This window comes from Dromaius novaehollandiae, chromosome 16 (assembly GCF_036370855.1).
Source record: "Dromaius novaehollandiae isolate bDroNov1 chromosome 16, bDroNov1.hap1, whole genome shotgun sequence".
Lineage (NCBI taxonomy): Eukaryota > Metazoa > Chordata > Aves > Casuariiformes > Dromaiidae > Dromaius > Dromaius novaehollandiae.
The window spans coordinates 15,773,147-15,790,745 of NC_088113.1; the positions used below are offsets into that span (position 1 = coordinate 15,773,147).

General features: G+C 50.6%; 1 long non-coding RNA gene across 1 annotated transcript in view; it reads right to left on the minus strand.

The window, feature by feature from the left end:
- Positions 1–17,599, minus strand: part of LOC135330129 (uncharacterized) — a 208,156-nt gene that overhangs the window by 96,045 nt on the left and 94,512 nt on the right. The window contains exon 4 of the long non-coding RNA XR_010391937.1: positions 2,497–2,552. This is a non-coding gene — a long non-coding RNA (uncharacterized LOC135330129). The remainder of the gene's footprint in view (positions 1–2,496; positions 2,553–17,599) is intronic.

Here is a 17,599-nt window from a genome sequence, read left to right on the forward strand (position 1 = left end):
TCCAGATGGACCTTTGCACATTATCAAGCTCCTTCATAAAACCCTGGGTTTTGTAAGAAGCCAAGTGAAGACTCTCCCCTGCCAGGGCTGGCTAGGAGGCGCAGGAATAGGTTCACACAGCTGCCAAGGGTGCCACCTCGTGGACAGCGAGTAATTACTGTTCTAATCAGCCCGGGCTGTGTTTTGAGCTAGAGCGGTTCTCAGGTTTAATGGGTGACAAACATACAATTTAACAGCTTACGTGACTGTATTGGAAATTATTTTAATGACCAATCTTTTCTTTCTTTCTTTCTCAGCATTGCAGTCTGCAATTTCACAACAGATTAGCGGAGTAATATAAAGTATGTTTTATGTACAAGGGCCAGGTTCAAAACCTGTCCAATCCTTTTCAGTAGAACTAATCTTCAAAGAGGACAGATAGGCCATGAATTAGGTGCTAAAACAGCATGTAGAAGATGTGAATTCAGTTCTCTATTCTGGGAAAATTATATATGTCCTCTAGTTCAAACTAAAATCGGCATAGCAACACTCTACCCTTCTGCCTTTATATGTGAGAATAAAGGGATTTTCTGATGCTGTATTAATGTAGGTTATTTCAGTGCCAAAGAGATATGAAGATTCATAATTCAAGAGAAGGGTAAATATATGAATCAGAGAAGAAAGATACAGTTCAACTAGCCTAGTATCCACTCAACTATTTTTGAAAAGGAATGGAGCCCTATCCTTAGCAGAAAAAGAAAAGAAGCTGGAGAGGTGCTGGAAGAAGTCTCACCTATGGGATAATAGAACCAGCTCTAACTCCTGAGTTATGAATGCAATGAAGAAACACATACTGCAAGAATTTCTCAATCTAGACTTCAGATTTGAGGACTGAATATGATTTGCCTCGTGTCTAGGAGAATCTATATGTGTATCTACATACCATATATATATTTAGTCATTGCCATTCTTTCCAGCAGTGCTTGGAGGGAGCTCACTCCTTCAGACATCTCTTTGGGGGACAGAGAATGGTGCAGAGAGAAGGGTCAAGGGCTAGCCCTGGGTGGATAGAATTAGTGGAGTGAAATACAACAGCTACAAAAATTCTATAGGAAAATGGTATCCTGTGGTTTGTAGAAGCCTTCTGGATGCTTTACAGTTTGAGGATTCTAAGTGCTAGGTATGGTCTTAAACCAATAGACAATAAACCTTGATATTACCAGTTGGAAAAACATGCATCTGATAGGACACGTACAGCCAGAGACTTTTGGTAATATATGTTTATGTCCAGATCTTTCAAAAGAGCTCACCTCCTTTTCAAACACCTATAGGAGAGAGAAACTTCCAAAAAAGGCTTCATGCTAGCTGACGAAGCTAGCATTTACTGACATGTGCTTTTTGAAAAATCTGGAGATGTACATGGGTTCCTAAGTGGAATACAAGTTCTTTTTCTAAATTCTGGCCCTGAAAGTACCATATTTCTATGGCTCAAACAGTTATAGTGAGAGCAACACAGCTATCTATTATTTCTGCATTCAAATTCCTGCCTAAAAGCACCATGCCCTTGATATTTTAGATGTGTGTTTAAATGGACCTAATGTGCCTCATTTGAATTGCGATATTTCCTTTTGGAAGTGGATCGTGTCGCCAAAACTCCTAACATCACGTCTTTGTGTTATCCCAACTCTTCTCCTGTTACTAGTAGAGGGGCATAGTGAATATTTAGCTGCATTGATGTTTTCCAATCCTGTTCTTTCTACACATTATTGAGTTATCGAGATACTTACTGGACAAGGACAAAAGATTCTTGTTCACAAATCTGGCAAGCTTGAGAATTTGAACTACAAACAGAGAAATATAGCTCTGTACATTCAAAAAATGAATTGGAAAAATGCCCTGGCTTTCTTTCCATTTCTAAAACTCGCTTTGTTTCATTATCTCTGCTCTTTTAGTGTCAGAAGTTCATGACCTATCTATCAACCAAATATTAAGAGTAACTATTAAGGACATATTTATGTGAGAACCATGTGTAGTTTTTGGCATCATGTACAGCCTTTGCCTCCCTTTGAGCCCACTGATTTCTCTCTGAGTGTTTTATTCTTGAAAGAATGGCCTACTGTCAAATAAGTCATTTAACCATTGACAGAATGCCTGCTTCTTGATTTTAAATTTGTAATCTGTGTAGGAATAATTGTTTGATTCAGACAGTTATGTGGGCAGACGGCTTTACCAATGAATCATTAATGGGGAGTGAATTTTAAGCACGGAAGTCAGTAAGACAGATGAGAATTTGGTCTGGTGTTTATTCCTAAGCAAGGGAAAGATACTTTGGCTCTATAGCTAGCCTTGCTCATAGGACGAGGGAGATTCTTCTGCAGCTCATGTTTTCCTTCAGCAACATCAAATCCTGAGATTTCGTCTCTTTCCATAAGAAATGCAGAGTGAATTCCTAGATCTAATTCAAGTTTGGCCACAAATTTAAAAAACAGTGCACTTTCAAGATTGGTTTATGATTACCTGATTCTTCACCACAGAAGAGAGTGGGGAGAGAAGTTTGGCACAAAATCTCAGATCTAAATAGGAAGGAAAGAGGTGATTAAGTCAGACACCAGAATGGGAATCAGGAGATCTAGTTGAAGATTTCCTGGCTGATTGAAAGAAATCATTTAATCATTTTTCCCTTCTTAATCCCTCAGCTCTCTCCACTGTACAAATACTTTCCTTTCTTCCTCTCCGTGACTGTTTTATTTATGAAGTTTAATTAAATAACAAAGGCAGGAGTTGTTCTATACTACACAAGAGCACAGCACACTGTTAGGCATTCCTTGCCCTAATACTAAATAAATAATAAGAACAACCAGTTGTAATAAAGATATGAAAGTAGATCCCTCTCTCCTCCCAAGTCTGAATGTTCTGAACTTCAGCATTTTCTCTTTCTGGATTTACCTTTTGCAATTCCAACCTAATCCAACTTAAATAATAACAGTTTGGAGATTTCATTATGAGAAGAGTAGACAACAGAAATACAATAGTGACTGAACAGATGATGCAGGACATAAAGAAAAGACACAGAAAAGGGAACAATAAAAAAAATAACAGATTTCAGAAAGGCTGCAGATGAAAAAAGAAGGGAAGGAAATTGTGGAAGGCAAAAATAGGAACAGAAACAAACTAAAAAAACACAAGCTAGAAAGAAGTTTAGATAACCAAGGGATGGATCTGGAAAAACAGAAATACAGGATGATCAACGAATCTTTATTTCTTTTCCTTTTAACTACTTTGATATGTCACAAGAAGTGTTTGGTTTTCTCAAAAAACAGTAATTTTTTTCATGGGAACCAAAACCCAAAGCATAGAAGAGGACCTGCTAACATTTTCAGTATTTTGCTATGTTCTTCTACAAAACGAGATTTAAGTAGAAAGCACTTGGCCAAGCATAGCATCCCTTATCTCAACTATCAGTACAAGCTTACAATCTCTAAATCAAAAATTCTGAATCTCTACTGCTGAGCTAAAAAGCTGCAAGACAGAGCTGTGAAAATACACTTATCTGTCTAAAGATTCAGCTATGTGTCTAGCAACAGTGTCAAAAGTACCTTTGTCCCTGACTCGTATTGACTTCAAAGCAAATCCAGCTAGTTACTTCTCCAAGCACCTAAATGTGACCCTAAAGCTCTGTGCAAAGATGCCAAACAGATATGTTTCCTCTGATGATCAGGCATTGATGGGGTCATATACACACCGAGTAGCAGTCTACTAACAATGCTGCAAACTGTACATTTGCATCCAGTTCCCACTTCAGTTTCATTTAACCCTGTTTTCTTGAATGTAGGGCAGGAGAGGTTTTTACCCATTCGCTTCTTGGTGTTTTCCTTCCCTTCAGTACAAAACTATCCTCTGCTCCTGCCAAACCTAATACAAAGCAACTTTACACACTTCAGGAAACTGTTGATAGTATAGCGCCTGGTGGGGAGTAGGTAAGTGCAGCGCTTACACCTTGCAAGGTCAATGCCATAGCAGATTTTGCGGATTTTATATGTTTTGTAAACTTCTCAAGAATACCAGCTCTTTTATTCCCAGAGCAGTCCATCCAGTAATACTTAGCTTTCCTTTCTTACTTGTTTTATCTCTTTGTCCTACTTCCATAGCACCAGCCGTTCCTGTCTCAAACTCTGACACACTGCAGTTAACTCAGAATAAGGGCATTAGGAGAAGCAGAAGAAAGAAAAACGGGGAAAAGAAAGCTGCACATAACCCATGTGAGCTCCTGCATTTGCAAGCGGCAGAAGATCAAACATTCACTCTAACAGTAGCAAACTCAGGACTAGATTTAATATTACAAGCTGTACCACGTCTTCAGCACACCAATGCGTAGCAACTCTGCGAAATTAAACCAGGCAAAAGCAGCTAAAAGACTGGGAGGGGGGAAAAAGGCAAGACAGAATGCACTAAAGTCATAAAGCATCATGGCGAACTGTCACAAAAAAAGAAAGTACTGGACCAATTAGAAGCCACAATACTAAGACTATGCTAATTCCACCTTTAAATTGTATTTCAAGTTAATCAGAACCAAAACTTAAACTGAACTCTTTTGGATGCGGAAGAATTGACTCATTTAAAGAACACAATGCTCTAACACGTAACTTCCACTTTTCAAACAAAATAAAGAGTAGGAGTCTGAGAAAAAAAATAACGGGAGGAAGAACTGGGCGAAGCGGAGCTGTTGAGATCGACAGCGTCGGACGCAGAGCGAGAGCGCTGGCGATCTATGCATGCCGTTCCCGCACCATGCTTCTACAAATCAAGGCTCCGCAAATTCCCTCGATCCCAAAAACGGTCAATGTCGAGAGGCCTCGGTGCCTCCCAAGAGCAACACCCCACACACACCAAAAGCTCTGCATGCCTCTGCACATCGGCACCTAACGACGCCTATCGATAGGCATCGATATCCATCAGCAGCGATATTATCGATGCCGATGGATATCGATGCCTATCGATAGGTGTGGAATTGCACAGGCTTCGATGCCCCTCGATATCGAGAGCTATCGATGGCGACACTCCTTGCATGCCTAACAAGAATAGGAGCGGCCCCGGCCCAAAAGCTAAAATGCCCCTCCAGATCCACACCTATCCATACGCATCCATAGTTACGCACGCCTCCCGACATCGAGGCCTCCCCCGGACTGCCCAGCTCTCAACATCGACACCTTTCCAAGCAGAGCAAGAGGGATCGCTATCTATGCATGCCGTTCCCGCACCATGCTTATACAAATCAAGGCTCCCCAAATGCCCTCGATCCCAAAAACGGTCAATGTCGAGAGGCCTCGGTGCCTCCCAAGAGCAACACCCCACACACACCAAAAGCTCTACATGCCTCTGCACATCGGCACCTAACGACGCCTATCGATAGGCATCGATATCCATCGGCAGCGATATTATCGATGCCGATGGATATCGATGCCTATCGATAGGTGTGGAATTGCACAGGCTTCGATGCCCCTCGATATCGAGAGCTATCGATGGCGACACTCCTTGCATGCCTAACAAGAATAGGAGCGGCCCCGGCCCAAACGCTAAAATGCCCCTCCAGATCCACACCTATCCATACGCATCCATAGTTACGCACGCCTCCCGACATCGAGGCCTCCCCCGGACTGCCCAGCTCTCAACATAGACAGCATCACACGCAGAGCGAGAAGACTCGCTATCTCTGTGTGTCGTTCCCGCGCGATGCTGGTGGAAATCAAGGCTCCCCAAATGCCCTCGATCCCAAAAACGGTCAATGTCGAGAGGCCTCGGTGCCTCCCAAGAGCAACACCCCCCACACACCAAAAGCTCTGCATGCCTCTGCACATCGGCACCTAACGACGCCTATCGATAGGCATCGATATCCATCGGCAGCGATATGATCGATGCCGATGGATATCGATGCCTATCGATAGGTGTGGAATTGCACAGGCTTCGATGCCCCTCGATATCGAGAGCTATCGATGGCGACACTCCTTGCATGCCTAACAAGAATAGGAGCGGCCCCGGCCCAAACGCTAAAATGCCCCTCCAGATCCACACCTATCCATACGCATCCATAGTTACGCACGCCTCCCGACATCGAGGCCTCCCCCGGACTGCCCAGCTCTCAACATCGACACCTTTCCAAGCAGAGCAAGAGGGATCGCTATCTCTGCTTGCTGTTCCCGCACCATGCTTATACAAATCAAGGCTCCCCAAATGCCCTCGATCCCAAAAACGGTCAATGTCGAGAGGCCTCGGTGCCTCCCAAGTGCAACACCCCACACACACCAAAAGCTCTGCATGCCTCTGCACATCGGCACCTAACGACGCCTATCGATAGGTGTGGAATTGCACAGGCTTCGATGCCCCTCGATATCGAGAGCTATCGATGGCGACACTCCTTGCATGCCTAACAAGAATAGGAGCGGCCCCGGCCCAAACGCTAAAATGCCCCTCCAGATCCACATCTATCCATACGCATCCATAGTTACGCACGCCTCCCGACATCGAGGCCTCCCCCGGACTGCCCAGCTCTCAACATCGACACCTTTCCAAGCAGAGCAAGAGGGCTCGCTATCTCTGTGTTTCGTTCCTGCGCGATGCTGGTGGAAATCAAGGCTCCGCAAATGCCCTCGATCCCAAAAACGGTCAATGTCGAGAGGCCTCGGTGCCTCCCAAGAGCAACACCCCACACACACCAAAAGCTCTGCATGCCTCTGCACATCGGCACCTAACGACGCCTATCGATAGGCATCGATATCCATCGGCAGCGATATTATCGATGCCGATGGATATCGATGCCTATCGATAGGTGTGGAATTGCACAGGCTTCGATGCCCCTCGATATCGAGAGCTATCGATGGCGACACTCCTTGCATGCCTAACAAGAATAGGAGAGGCCCCGGCCCAAAAGCTAAAATGCCCGTCCAGATCCACACCTATCCATACGCATCCATAGTTACGCACGCCTCCCGACATCGAGGCCTCCCCCGGACTGCCCAGCTCTCAACATCGACACCTTTCCAAGCAGAGCAAGAGGGATCGCTATCTATGCATGCCGTTCCCGCACCATGCTTATACAAATCAAGGCTCCGCAAATGCCCTCGATCCCAAAAACGGTCAATGTCGAGAGGCCTCGGTGCCTCCCAAGAGCAACACCCCACACACACCAAAAGCTCTGCATGCCTCTGCACATCGGCACCTAACGACGCCTATCGATAGGCATCGATATCCATCGGCAGCGATATTATCGATGCCGATGGATATCGATGCCTATCGATAGGTGTGGAATTGCACAGGCTTCGATGCCCCTCGATATCGAGAGCTATCGATGGCGACACTCTTTGCATGCCTAACAAGAATAGGAGCGGCCCCGGCCCAAACGCTAAAATGCCCCTCCAGATCCACACCTATCCATACGCATCCATAGTTACGCACGCCTCCCGACATCGAGGCCTCCCCGTCTGCCAAGCTGTCGACATTGACACCTTTCCAAGCAGAGCAAGAGGGATTGCTATCTCTGCTTGCTGTTCCCGCACCATGCTTATACAAATCAAGGCTCCGCAAATTCCCTCAATCCCAAAAACAGTCAATGTCGAGAGGCCTCGGTGCCTCCCAAGAGCAACACCCCACACACACCAAAAGCTCTGCATGCCTCTGCACATCGGCACCTAACGACGCCTATCGATAGGCATCGATATCCATCGGCAGCGATATGATCGATGCCGATGGATATCGATGCCTATCGATAGGTGTGGAATTGCACAGGCTTCGATGACCCTCGATATCGAGAGCTATCGATGGCGACACTCCTTGCATGCCTAACAAGAATAGGAGCGGCCCCGGCCCAAACGCTAAAATGCCCCTCCAGATCCACACCTATCCATACGCATCCATAGTTACGCACGCCTCCCGACATCGAGGCCTCCCCCGGACTGCCCAGCTCTCAACATCGACACCTTTCCAAGCAGAGCGAGAGGGATCGCTATCTCTGCATGCCGTTCCCGCACCATGCTTATACAAATCAAGGCTCCGCAAATTCCCTCAATCCCAAAAACGGTCAATGTCGAGAGGCCTCGGTGCCTCCCAAGAGCAACACCCCACACACACCAAAAGCTCTGCATGCCTCTGCACATCGGCACCTAACGACGCCTATCGATAGGCATCGATATCCATCGGCAGCGATATTATCGATGCCGATGGATATCGATGCCTATCAATAGGTGTGGAATTGCACAGGCTTCGATGACCCTCGATATCGAGAGCTATCGATGGCGACACTCCTTGCATGCCTAACAAGAATAGGAGCGGCCCCGGCCCAAACGCTAAAATGCCCCTCCAGATCCACACCTATCCATACGCATCCATAGTTACGCACGCCTCCCGACATCGAGGCCTCCCCCGGACTGCCCAGCTCTCAACATCGACACCTTTCCAAGCAGAGCAAGAGGGATCGCTATCTCTGCATGCTGTTCCCGCACCATGCTTATACAAATCAAGGCTCCGCAAATTCCCTCGATGCCAAAAACAGTCAATGTCGAGAGGCCTCGGTGCCTCCCAAGAGCAACACCCCACACACACCAAAAGCTCTGCATGCCTCTGCACATCGGCACCTAACGACACCTATCGATAGGCATCGATATCCAAATTTCTCGATATCGAGAGCTATCGATGGCGACACTCCTTGCATGCCTAACAAGAATAGGAGCGGCCCCGGCCCAAACGCTAAAATGCCCCTCCAGATCCACACCTATCCATACGCATCCATAGTTACGCACGCCTCCCGACATCGAGGCCTCCCCGTCTGCCAAGCTGTTGACATTGACACCTTTCCAAGCAGAGCAAGAGGGATCGCTATCTCTGCTTGCTGTTCCCACACCATGCTTATACAAATCAAGGCTCCGCAAATTCCCTCAATCCCAAAAACGGTCAATGTCGAGAGGCCTCGGTGCCTCCCAAGAGCAACACCCCACACACACCAAAAGCTCTGCATGCCTCTGCACATCGGCACCTAACGACGCCTATCGATAGGCATCGATATCCAAATTTCTCGATATCGAGAGCTATCAATGGCGACACTCCTTGCATGCCTAACAAGAATAGGAGCGGCCCCGGCCCAAACGCTAAAATGCCCCTCCAGATCCACACCTATCCATACGCATCCATAGTTACGCACGCCTCCCGACATCGAGGCCTCCCCCGGACTGCCCAGCTCTCAACATCGACAGCGTCACACGCAGAGCGAGAAGACTCGCTATCTCTGTGTGTCGTTCCCGCGCGATACTGGTGGAAATCAAGGCTCCCCAAATGCCCTCGATCCCAAAAACGGTCAATGTCGAGAGGCCTTGGTGCTTCCCAAGAGCAACACCCCACACACACCAAAAGCTCTGCATGCCTCTGCACATCGGCACCTAACGACGCCTATCGATAGGCATCGATATCCATCGGCAGCGATATGATCGATGCCGATGGATATCGATGCCTATCGATAGGTGTGGAATTGCACAGGCTTCGATGCCCCTCGATATCGAGAGCTATCGATGGCGACACTCCTTGCATGCCTAACAAGAATAGGAGCGGCCCCGGCCCAAACGCTAAAATGCCCCTCCAGATCCACACCTATCCATACGCATCCATAGTTACGCACGCCTCCCGACATCGAGGCCTCCCCCGGACTGCCCAGCTCTCAACATCGACACCTTTCCAAGCAGAGCAAGAGGGCTCGCTATCTCTGCTTGCTGTTCCCGCACCATGCTTATACAAATCAAGGCTCCGCAAATTCCCTCAATCCCAAAAACGGTCAATGTCGAGAGGCCTCGGTGCCTCCCAAGAGCAACACCCCACACACACCAAAAGCTCTGCATGCCTCTGCACATCGGCACCTAACGACGCCTATCGATAGGCATCGATATCCATCGGCAGCGATATGATCGATGCCGATGGATATCGATGCCTATCGATAGGTGTGGAATTGCACAGGCTTCGATGACCCTCGATATCGAGAGCTATCGATGGCGACACTCCTTGCATGCCTAACAAGAATAGGAGCGGCCCCGGCCCAAACGCTAAAATGCCCCTCCAGATCCACACCTATCCATACGCATCCATAGTTACGCACGCCTCCCGACATCGAGGCCTCCCCCGGACTGCCCAGCTCTCAACATAGACAGCGTCACACGCAGAGCGAGAAGACTCGCTATCTCTGTGTGTCGTTCCCGCGCGATGCTGGTGGAAATCAAGGCTCCCCAAATGCCCTCGATCCCAAAAACGGTCAATGTCGAGAGGCCTCGGTGCCTCCCAAGAGCAACACCCCCCACACACCAAAAGCTCTGCATGCCTCTGCACATCGGCACCTAACGACGCCTATCGATAGGCATCGATATCCATCGGCAGCGATATGATCGATGCCGATGGATATCGATGCCTATCGATAGGTGTGGAATTGCACAGGCTTCGATGCCCCTCGATATCGAGAGCTATCGATGGCGACACTCCTTGCATGCCTAACAAGAATAGGAGCGGCCCCGGCCCAAACGCTAAAATGCCCCTCCAGATCCACACCTATCCATACGCATCCATAGTTACGCACGCCTCCCGACATCGAGGCCTCCCCCAGACTGCCCAGCTCTCAACATCGACACCTTTCCAAGCAGAGCAAGAGGGCTCGCTATCTCTGCTTGCTGTTCCCGCACCATGCTTACACAAATCAAGGCTCCCCAAATGCCCTCGATCCCAAAAACGGTCAATGTCGAGAGGCCTCGGTGCCTCCCAAGAGCAACACCCCACACACACCAAAAGCTCTGCATGCCTCTGCACATCGGCACCTAACGACGCCTATCGATAGGTGTGGAATTGCACAGGCTTCGATGCCCCTCGATATCGAGAGCTATCGATGGCGACACTCCTTGCATGCCTAACAAGAATAGGAGCGGCCCCGGCCCAAACGCTAAAATGCCCCTCCAGATCCACATCTATCCATACGCATCCATAGTTACGCACGCCTCCCGACATCGAGGCCTCCCCCGGACTGCCCAGCTCTCAACATCGACACCTTTCCAAGCAGAGCAAGAGGGCTCGCTATCTCTGTGTTTCGTTCCTGCGCGATGCTGGTGGAAATCAAGGCTCCGCAAATGCCCTCGATCCCAAAAACGGTCAATGTCGAGAGGCCTCGGTGCCTCCCAAGAGCAACACCCCACACACACCAAAAGCTCTGCATGCCTCTGCACATCGGCACCTAACGACGCCTATCGATAGGCATCGATATCCATCGGCAGCGATATGATCGATGCCGATGGATATCGATGCCTATCGATAGGTGTGGAATTGCACAGGCTTCGATGCCCCTCGATATCGAGAGCTATCGATGGCGACACTCCTTGCATGCCTAACAAGAATAGGAGCGGCCCCGGCCCAAACGCTAAAATGCCCCTCCAGATCCACACCTATCCATACGCATCCATAGTTACGCACGCCTCCCGACATCGAGGCCTCCCCCAGACTGCCCAGCTCTCAACATCGACACCTTTCCAAGCAGAGCAAGAGGGCTCGCTATCTCTGCTTGCTGTTCCCGCACCATGCTTACACAAATCAAGGCTCCCCAAATGCCCTCGATCCCAAAAACGGTCAATGTCGAGAGGCCTCGGTGCCTCCCAAGAGCAACACCCCACACACACCAAAAGCTCTGCATGCCTCTGCACATCGGCACCTAACGACGCCTATCGATAGGTGTGGAATTGCACAGGCTTCGATGCCCCTCGATATCGAGAGCTATCGATGGCGACACTCCTTGCATGCCTAACAAGAATAGGAGCGGCCCCGGCCCAAACGCTAAAATGCCCCTCCAGATCCACATCTATCCATACGCATCCATAGTTACGCACGCCTCCCGACATCGAGGCCTCCCCCGGACTGCCCAGCTCTCAACATCGACACCTTTCCAAGCAGAGCAAGAGGGCTCGCTATCTCTGTGTTTCGTTCCTGCGCGATGCTGGTGGAAATCAAGGCTCCGCAAATGCCCTCGATCCCAAAAACGGTCAATGTCGAGAGGCCTCGGTGCCTCCCAAGAGCAACACCCCACACACACCAAAAGCTCTGCATGCCTCTGCACATCGGCACCTAACGACGCCTATCGATAGGCATCGATATCCATCGGCAGCGATATGATCGATGCCGATGGATATCGATGCCTATCGATAGGTGTGGAATTGCACAGGCTTCGATGCCCCTCGATATCGAGAGCTATCGATGGCGACACTCCTTGCATGCCTAACAAGAATAGGAGAGGCCCCGGCCCAAAAGCTAAAATGCCCCTCCAGATCCACACCTATCCATACGCATCCATAGTTACGCACGCCTCCCGACATCGAGGCCTCCCCCGGACTGCCCAGCTCTCAACATCGACACCTTTCCAAGCAGAGCAAGAGGGATCGCTATCTATGCATGCCGTTCCCGCACCATGCTTATACAAATCAAGGCTCCGCAAATGCCCTCGATCCCAAAAACGGTCAATGTCGAGAGGCCTCGGTGCCTCCCAAGAGCAACACCCCACACACACCAAAAGCTCTGCATGCCTCTGCACATCGGCACCTAACGACGCCTATCGATAGGCATCGATATCCATCGGCAGCGATATTATCGATGCCGATGGATATCGATGCCTATCGATAGGTGTGGAATTGCACAGGCTTCGATGCCCCTCGATATCGAGAGCTATCGATGGCGACACTCCTTGCATGCCTAACAAGAATAGGAGCGGCCCCGGCCCAAACGCTAAAATGCCCCTCCAGATCCACACCTATCCATACGCATCCATAGTTACGCACGCCTCCCGACATCGAGGCCTCCCCCGGACTGCCCAGCTCTCAACATCGGCAGCGTCACACGCAGAGCGAGAAGACTCGCTATCTCTGTGTGTCGTTCCTGCGCGATGCTGGTGGAAATCAAGGCTCCGCAAATTCCCTCGATCCCAAAAACGGTCAATGTCGAGAGGCCTCGGTGCCTCCCAAGAGCAACACCCCACACACACCAAAAGCTCTGCATGCCTCTGCACATCGGCACCTAACGACGCCTATCGATAGGCATCGATATCCATCGGCAGCGATATTATCAATGCCGATGCATATCGATGCCTATCGATAGGTGTGGAATTGCACAGGCTTCGATGACCCTCGATATCGAGAGCTATCGATGGCGACACTCCTTGCATGCCTAACAAGAATAGGAGCGGCCCCGGCCCAAACGCTAAAATGCCCCTCCAGATCCACACCTATCCATACGCATCCATAGTTACGCACGCCTCCCGACATCGAGGCCTCCCCCGGACTGCCCAGCTCTCAACATCGACACCTTTCCAAGCAGAGCAAGAGGGATCGCTATCTCTGCATGCCGTTCCCGCACCATGCTTATACAAATCAAGGCTCCGCAAATTCCCTCGATCCCAAAAACGGTCAATGTCGAGAGGCCTCGGTGCCTCCCAAGAGCAACACCCCACACACACCAAAAGCTCTGCATGCCTCTGCACATCGGCACCTAACGACGCCTATCGATAGGTGTGGAATTGCACAGGCTTCGATGCCCCTCGATATCGAGAGCTATCGATGGCGACACTCCTTGCATGCCTAACAAGAATAGGAGCGGCCCCGGCCCAAACGCTAAAATGCCCCTCCAGATCCACACCTATCCATACGCATCCATAGTTACGCACGCCTCCCGACATCGAGGCCTCCCCCGGACTGCCCAGCTCTCAACATCGACACCTTTCCAAGCAGAGCAAGAGGGCTCGCTATCTCTGTGTTTCGTTCCTGCGCGATGCTGGTGGAAATCAAGGCTCCGCAAATGCCCTCGATCCCAAAAACGGTCAATGTCGAGAGGCCTCGGTGCCTCCCAAGAGCAACACCCCACACACACCAAAAGCTCTGCATGCCTCTGCACATCGGCACCTAACGACGCCTATCGATAGGCATCGATATCCATCGGCAGCGATATTATCGATGCCGATGGATATCGATGCCTATCGATAGGTGTGGAATTGCACAGGCTTCGATGCCCCTCGATATCGAGAGCTATCGATGGCGACACTCCTTGCATGCCTAACAAGAATAGGAGAGGCCCCGGCCCAAAAGCTAAAATGCCCCTCCAGATCCACACCTATCCATACGCATCCATAGTTACGCACGCCTCCCGACATCGAGGCCTCCCCCGGACTGCCCAGCTCTCAACATCGACACCTTTCCAAGCAGAGCAAGAGGGATCGCTATCTATGCATGCCGTTCCCGCACCATGCTTATACAAATCAAGGCTCCGCAAATGCCCTCGATCCCAAAAACGGTCAATGTCGAGAGGCCTCGGTGCCTCCCAAGAGCAACACCCCACACACACCAAAAGCTCTGCATGCCTCTGCACATCGGCACCTAACGACGCCTATCGATAGGCATCGATATCCATCGGCAGCGATATTATCAATGCCGATGGATATCGATGCCTATCGATAGGTGTGGAATTGCACAGGCTTCGATGCCCCTCGATATCGAGAGCTATCGATGGCGACACTCCTTGCATGCCTAACAAGAATAGGAGCGGCCCCGGCCCAAACGCTAAAATGCCCCTCCAGATCCACACCTATCCATACGCATCCATAGTTACGCACGCCTCCCGACATCGAGGCCTCCCCGTCTGCCAAGCTGTCGACATTGACACCTTTCCAAGCAGAGCAAGAGGGATCGCTATCTCTGCTTGCTGTTCCCGCACCATGCTTATACAAATCAAGGCTCCGCAAATTCCCTCAATCCCAAAAACAGTCAATGTCGAGAGGCCTCGGTGCCTCCCAAGAGCAACACCCCACACACACCAAAAGCTCTGCATGCCTCTGCACATCGGCACCTAACGACGCCTATCGATAGGTGTGGAATTGCACAGGCTTCGATGCCCCTCGATATCGAGAGCTATCGATGGCGACACTCCTTGCATGCCTAACAAGAATAGGAGCGGCCCCGGCCCAAACGCTAAAATGCCCCTCCAGATCCACACCTATCCATACGCATCCATAGTTACGCACGCCTCCCGACATCGAGGCCTCCCCCGGACTGCCCAGCTCTCAACATCGACACCTTTCCAAGCAGAGCAAGAGGGATCGCTATCTCTGCTTGCTGTTCCCGCACCATGCTTATACAAATCAAGGCTCCGCAAATGCCCTCGATCCCAAAAACGGTCAATGTCGAGAGGCCTCGGTGCCTCCCAAGAGCAACACCCCACACACACCAAAAGCTCTGCATGCCTCTGCACATCGGCACCTAACGACGCCTATCGATAGGCATCGATATCCAAATTTCTCGATATCGAGAGCTATCGATGGCGACACTCCTTGCATGCCTAACAAGAATAGGAGCGGCCCCGGCCCAAACGCTAAAATGCCCCTCCAGATCCACACCTATCCATACGCATCCATAGTTACGCACGCCTCCCGACATCGAGGCCTCCCCCGGACTGCCCAGCTCTCAACATCGACAGCGTCACACGCAGAGCGAGAAGACTCGCTATCTCTGTGTGTCGTTCCCGCGCGATACTGGTGGAAATCAAGGCTCCCCAAATGCCCTCGATCCCAAAAACGGTCAATGTCGAGAGGCCTTGGTGCTTCCCAAGAGCAACACCCCACACACACCAAAAGCTCTGCATGCCTCTGCACATCGGCACCTAACGACGCCTATCGATAGGCATCGATATCCATCGGCAGCGATATGATCAATGCCGATGGATATCGATGCCTATCGATAGGTGTGGAATTGCACAGGCTTCGATGCCCCTCGATATCGAGAGCTATCGATGGCGACACTCCTTGCATGCCTAACAAGAATAGGAGCGGCCCCGGCCCAAACGCTAAAATGCCCCTCCAGATCCACACCTATCCATACGCATCCATAGTTACGCACGCCTCCCGACATCGAGGCCTCCCCCGGACTGCCCAGCTCTCAACATCGACACCTTTCCAAGCAGAGCAAGAGGGCTCGCTATCTCTGCTTGCTGTTCCCGCACCATGCTTATACAAATCAAGGCTCCGCAAATTCCCTCAATCCCAAAAACGGTCAATGTCGAGAGGCCTCGGTGCCTCCCAAGAGCAACACCCCACACACACCAAAAGCTCTGCATGCCTCTGCACATCGGCACCTAACGACGCCTATCGATAGGCATCGATATCCATCGGCAGCGATATGATCGATGCCGATGGATATCGATGCCTATCGATAGGTGTGGAATTGCACAGGCTTCGATGACCCTCGATATCGAGAGCTATCGATGGCGACACTCCTTGCATGCCTAACAAGAATAGGAGCGGCCCCGGCCCAAACGCTAAAATGCCCCTCCAGATCCACACCTATCCATACGCATCCATAGTTACGCACGCCTCCCGACATCGAGGCCTCCCCCGGACTGCCCAGCTCTCAACATAGACAGCGTCACACGCAGAGCGAGAAGACTCGCTATCTCTGTGTGTCGTTCCCGCGCGATGCTGGTGGAAATCAAGGCTCCCCAAATGCCTTCGATCCCAAAAACGGTCAATGTCGAGAGGCCTCGGTGCCTCCCAAGAGCAACACCCCCCACACACCAAAAGCTCTGCATGCCTCTGCACATCGGCACCTAACGACGCCTATCGATAGGCATCGATATCCATCGGCAGCGATATGATCGATGCCGATGGATATCGATGCCTATCGATAGGTGTGGAATTGCACAGGCTTCGATGCCCCTCGATATCGAGAGCTATCGATGGCGACACTCCTTGCATGCCTAACAAGAATAGGAGCGGCCCCGGCCCAAACGCTAAAATGCCCCTCCAGATCCACACCTATCCATACGCATCCATAGTTACGCACGCCTCCCGACATCGAGGCCTCCCCCAGACTGCCCAGCTCTCAACATCGACACCTTTCCAAGCAGAGCAAGAGGGCTCGCTATCTCTGCTTGCTGTTCCCGCACCATGCTTACACAAATCAAGGCTCCCCAAATGCCCTCGATCCCAAAAACGGTCAATGTCGAGAGGCCTCGGTGCCTCCCAAGAGCAACACCCCACACACACCAAAAGCTCTGCATGCCTCTGCACATCGGCACCTAACGACGCCTATCGATAGGTGTGGAATTGCACAGGCTTCGATGCCCCTCGATATCGAGAGCTATCGATGGCGACACTCCTTGCATGCCTAACAAGAATAGGAGTGGCCCCGGCCCAAACGCTAAAATGCCCCTCCAGATCCACATCTATCCATACGCATCCATAGTTACGCACGCCTCCCGACATCGAGGCCTCCCCCGGACTGCCCAGCTCTCAACATCGACACCTTTCCAAGCAGAGCAAGAGGGATCGCTATCTCTGTGTTTCGTTCCTGCGCGATGCTGGTGGAAATCAAGGCTCCGCAAATGCCCTCGATCCCAAAAACGGTCAATGTCGAGAGGCCTCGGTGCCTCCCAAGAGCAACACCCCACACACACCAAAAGCTCTGCATGCCTCTGCACATCGGCACCTAACGACGCCTATCGATAGGCATCGATATCCATCGGCAGCGATATGATCGATGCCGATGGATATCGATGCCTATCGATAGGTGTGGAATTGCACAGG